The following is a 6,000-nucleotide window of genomic DNA, read 5'->3' as shown; positions in this document are numbered from 1 at the left end:
TCTCTCTCTAACAGTTACAGTTATACCGTACGTTTTCCTACATATTGTTGTATTAGGAAGTGATTGCACATTCTTTTCCGCATCCCTTTCTGTCGGCCCGTCTGTTTTTCCATCCATCTAATAGTTACACTTCTGCCTTACATTTTTATTCAGCTTAGGAGAATGCCTTAGTAAAGAGGAGACATTGAAGGCTCTGTACAGTCCAAAGCCTTTTCTAAGCTCAAAAAGTGACCTGGTGGCAACAAGTACTCAGTAAAAAAAACTTATTCCCGCGATGAAGGACTACACTACGAGGAAGTTATATCTAAATTTTCAAACTCGTCTAAATTCTTTCTAACTCATCAAAATAATTTCTAACATTTAAATTCATTCTAACGCATCTAACTTCTTTTCTAACTCATTTAAGTTCTTTCTAACTCATGTAAATTCCTTCTGTCTCATCTCATTTTTTTCTTACTTCTAAATTCTTTTTGACAAGTCCAAATTTTTTCTAACTCATCTAAATTCTTTCTAACTCATTTAAATTCTTTCTAGCTCGTCTAAATTCTTTCTGACTCATCTAACTTCTTTCTGATTCATCTAAACTCATTGTAACTCATCTAACTTCATTCTAACCCTTCTAAATTCTTTCTGACTCATCTAAACTCATTGTAACTCATCTAACTTCATTCTAACCCTTCTAAATTCTTTCTGACTCATCTAAATTCATTCTAACTCATCTAAATCCATTGTAACTCATCTGAACTCTTCATATCGTCTAAATTCTTTCTCTCTAAATTATTTCTAACTCATCAAAATTCATTCTACCTCGTTTAAATGCCTTCTAACTCATCTTTATTCTGATTCATCTGAATTCTTTATAACTCATCAAAATTCATTCTAACAACTAAATTCTAACTCCAAGCTATTATACTGAGGTTTTTATAGACATTCCGATGATGAGGGGTTGACTGTAGCTCGCATTAACCCGGCCATTACTATATTTTTTTCTTCACAAGTTGCACAATATAGTCTCTTCATTGGCCTAAATATTACGTTATTAGAGGGAGGGGATAAAATTCGTCGGGATTCCATTCAGGCAATCATAATTCCCTGTGGTATCATTCCTTCAGCATCATTCTGTCAGCATCTTATCTTCAGCATCGTCCCTTCAGCATCGCCCTTCAGCATCATCCCCTCAGCATCATTTCTTAACACCATCCCTTCACCAGCATCCCTTCAGTATCATCTCTTAACGTCATCTCTTCAGCATCATCCCCTCAGCATCATCTATTAACATCATCCCATCAGCATCGTCCATTCAGCATCATCCCTCACATCAACATCCATCAGTATATGCGTGAGAGAGAGAGAGAGAGAGAGAGAGAGAGAGAGAGAGAGAGAGAGAGAGAGAGAGAGAGAGAGAGAAACATGAGAAGCGTGTATGTGTCTTATCTCAGTGAATTTACGAGTGCTTATGTTGACGTGACGGCCAGAGAATTGTGTAGGCTAGAATTTATATATCTTTTTACTTTCAGGCAGTTCATTTAACGACCTGCCTGCGTCTTACCTGAATTATGACCCTTCTAGAGGACTCTCTCTCTCTCTCTCTCTGTGTGCTGCTCTTCATCTGAGCACCCACACCTGCGTAATCCTCTTCCTCCAAATCATCATCATGGTAATCATTATCATTCTTCTTTCCTTTTCCTTCCCAACTACTCCTTTCTGTTCCTTTCTCTTCATGCTCATTCATATCCGCGCTTCCCTCCACCTTCTCCACACACACACACACACACACACACACACACACACACACACACACACACACACACACACACACACACACATGCATCTTGTTTTCCATTTCGCCCAAGTCATTTGTCAGTCCATGTCCAGATTTGTTTCTTTTGCCCTGTGTTACCTCAGTGTTTTGTATAATGTAACTTTTTTTCATCATCATCATTATTATTATTATTATTATTATTATTGGCCGCCTTGGACGGTGTTTCCACTGTCAAAAAGGCTGTTACGGTAACTTCAATGCCCACAAAGAAAGTGATCCGCCTAAAAGCTGCCAAAGCCGCACTATGTCAAAAGGCCAGAAATGATTCATAACTGGGGAACCGGTGGCCCGATTGGACTGGAAATCGTTTTATTCTTCAGGTTAGATAATTTTATCGGTACCTTGCTCTACAGCTAGCATATGATTTTATTTACGTTAGGAGAGCACCATAATAGTGAAAGGGTTAATTATCGCTGTACTGACCTCTTCCAGTTTGAACAAGACTTTTACTATTAGAGAGAGAGAGAGAGAGAGAGAGAGAAGGGGACATGAAAGGGAAGAAATATAAGTGTGTAGAACGGGGAAAGGAAAAGGGAGAGAATGAGAGAAGGAAAAATGACTGGAGAAGGAAAGGGCGGAATATGGGGAGAGAAAAAGCGTAGTGGGGGAAGAAGGAATTCATAATGTCTGTCAGGAAATGGAGTGGGGGAGATGAACAGAACTGAAGATAATGGAGATGGGAGAGAAGGATGGATGTGAAAGAAGGGAGGAATGAATCGTGGAAGAAGATAAAATAATACAAAAAGGGTGGAAATCACAAAAAATGTGTGTGTGTGAGAGAGAGAGAGAGAGAGAGAGAGAGAGAGAGAGAGAGAGAGAGAGAGAGAAAACTGAGAAGGGAAATGAGACTGTGAAGGAACCGAGTGATTCTGAGGAGAGGAAATGCGTGGGGACGACAAGGGGAAAGGGGAAAAGAACGAGAAACAAGAAGAGAGAGGGAGAAAAAAATTTGTTTTACGCCAGGCATCCCCAAAGGGCTAAGGCGTTGCCCCTGGGTAGAGGACTTTGGACTGGAGCGTGTAGCATTTTATGACCGGATGCCCTTCCTGATGTCTACCAATGACCCTTGGGTGGATTCGATCCTCGGACAGAAAATGGGAAAAATGAAAAACATGGAGAAGAAAAAAAGTTTGCGAAAGATAAGGGAAACGGCGAGTGGAGAAGACCTGAAAAGGAGAGACAGACAGACAGATAGATAGATAGATAGATAGATGGTTAGATAGATAGGTAAATATAGACGGAGTGAGAAGGGGGGGGGGAAGAGAAGTGAGTAGAAAGTACAGAAAGAAGATTGAGGAATAAGGGAACAAAGAGAAGATAACGGTGTCGGATAGCAAAGGGAATAATAGAGTGAGTATAAGAAGTGGAACATATGCAGGGAAGAAGGACAAGAGGGGATTTGAGGAAGAAGGATCGTTGGGGAAGGGGGCTGGATAACAAGATCAACAGGGAATTACAGGAGGAAGCAGACGTGATGAGAGAGAGAGAGAGAGAGAGAGAAGAAAAAGCGAATTTAGACTATATTGTTCACTTGGAGGGAGTGGTGACCAGGAAAACGGGATCAGTAGAGAATCATAAGGGGGAGATATGATGAGAAAAAAATTGCCTATAATGGCCTCTATGGAATAAGGTAAATAATCCCGTGTAGTCGATTATGTAAACAGGAACACCACCACGCAGCTTAATTACTATAAATTTCCCTTAACGCAGTGCTGGTGGCCCCTCAACCATACATCATCATTATTTTGTGTTCTTCCTATTTGTCCATCAGCTTTCCCAATTCGGGTCGAGATATTAGCGAGAGTATTATGACGCACCGATATTATTCCCAATACCTATTCCTCACACGTTCCTTAATGAATTGTCTTTACCTCTGCTTTACCATACATCACCTCGTCCAAGATTTTTAGCCCGCTCGCCAAATGCCGACGGACGCGGTTCTAAATGATTGTCTGCATTAAAACACTGGCCGCTTCGAATTTCCCAGCCCCACAGACAACACCACAAACGGAAATTACTTATAAATTATTATTAGTAGCGGCGTATCATTCCCAAGTATTATCACCAGCAGCACATCCTGAGCGGGAGACAATTGTTGTTGTTGTCAGATTTATCCCGAAAAAAGATCGGGACACGGGCGAACAAAGAGCCCGTCAGAGTTGCGCAGGGCACACGCATACTATATTTGGTGAGGGGGAGGGTAAACCCTGACCGTGTTTAAAAGAATATTTAGGAGTGCACTAACAATAACGCCAGCAGCATCCGCAACATCGTCCTCCGAACGATCAATGCTCCAGTTTGGCCGGGGTCTGAGCAGAGTAGTGGCTGGGCAATCAGGGGTGTAATGTAAGAGCGGCTCGTCGGACCTCGTGAGGAAATGAGAACACGGTCAGGCTCCAAGCCAGCAATCTTCTTATAATAAGGAAATCCTATACGCAACCTCCGGACCCGCACCAGTAAGTAATTAGGGAGACCTGGGGGAGGTGAAAGTGGAGTGTAGGACGTGGCCGTGGCATACCAGGTAGCAGATCTGGAGCCCTCAGAGATGCAGAGTTGATGGTCGTCATGCGAAAGTCTACCAGTAGTGTTGGCCATCATGCGAATAATGTGCGGGGTACTGGGGCAGAGGTGGAATGTGATTTCTGGGAAAGAGCAAGCGGCGCGCGCAGCTGCATCGGCAAGCTCATTGCCAGCAATTCCAACGTGGCCCGGGAGCCAATGAAGTGTGACGGTGCCACCACTGTTGATGATGAGAGATGCGACAGTGTGTATGGCAGTTTGAAGAAACGTATTGTCAGTGAGAGAGAAAGATTGCAGGCCCTGAAGCGAGGAGAGGGTGTCAGTATGGATAATGACACGCTGGTGTTGATGGCGATGGGCGTGGCGCACCTAGTATTGCAACGAGTTCGAGAAAGAATGATCAGGATGGGCCTTCGATCACATTAAGTTCCACTAATCCACGATGTGTAATTTTCCACTCTCCACACGTGATGCTCTATTTAAGATCAACATTATTTATTTATTCTCTGTGGCAGGGGACAGGTACTATTGACAGACAGATAGAGAGACAGATAGAGGGGGGGGGGGGAGGGGATTAAGAGAAATGATCTCAAGCGCATTTCTCCTGACCCGACGAAGACCCATAACGCCAGGTGTAGTTAGAGTGGAGGGTGGCCAAGTGTAGCTAGAGTGGAGGGTGGCCAAGTGTAGCTAGAGTGGAGGGTGGCCAAGTGTAGCTAGAGTGGAGGGTGGCCAAGTGTAGCTAGAGTGGAGGGTGGCCAAGTGTAGCTAGAGTGGAGGGTGGCAAGATCTAGAGTGGAGGGTGACCAAGTGTAGAGTGGAGGGTGGCCAGGTGTTGAATGGAGGTGGCCAAGTGTAGAGTGGAGGGTGGCCAGGTGTTGAATGGAGGTTGCCAAGTTTAGAGTGGAGGGTGGCCAGGTGTAGTTAGGGTGAAGGGTGGCCAGGTATAGGTAGCGTGGAGGGTGGCCAGGTGTAGAGTGGAGGGTGGCCAAGTGTAGTTACAGTGGAGGGTGGCAAGTGTAGTCAGAATGAAGGGTTCATTTGACATTTGATCAAGGAGGTTCATTCCTGCCTCTTTATATCAATCAATTTTCGTGTAACCACCCACAGTACTGCGGGTGTGGAAGTCCAAAAGCTAAAATAAACTATTGCCTCAGGAAGACGTCAGTAAAACCAATAACAAATGGGACGACAGCTGATTTGACCGGATTAGCCTACATTGGGAGAATTGTAAGCTTTATATGATTCGTACGATCTTTGTGGAAATAAAAATGTGTGTGTGTGTGTGTGTGTGTGTGTGTGTGTGTGTGTGTGTGTGTGTGTGTGTGTGTGTATACTAGCACAGTAATTTCCATTATCCATATTTTGTGATAATTTATGAAAGGTCATCAGAGGCAGAAAGGAAATTGCAAGAACTCGAAAAAAAATGTCATTTCCTTAAGTCATCATGTACCAGTTCATACGTCTGTCATTTCATCTCATTCGTGTCCATGACTTCATCGTTCTCACCCCCATCCACATTAGCTTTTCCTCATCGTTTTTCTACCTTCCTCTTTCCATATTCACTCACATCTGTTTCCATGCCTTGTTAGTCCCTTTCACTCATTCTTCAGTTCACAGGCTCATTTCTCACTCACCTCGAATCTTCGACCTTCTCA

The sequence above is a fragment of the Coenobita brevimanus genome, chromosome 23 (assembly GCF_032717465.1).
Source record: "Coenobita brevimanus isolate Jiangsu-jjx chromosome 23, ASM3271746v2, whole genome shotgun sequence".
Taxonomy (NCBI): domain Eukaryota; kingdom Metazoa; phylum Arthropoda; class Malacostraca; order Decapoda; family Coenobitidae; genus Coenobita; species Coenobita brevimanus.
This window is presented reverse-complemented; position numbering follows the sequence as displayed.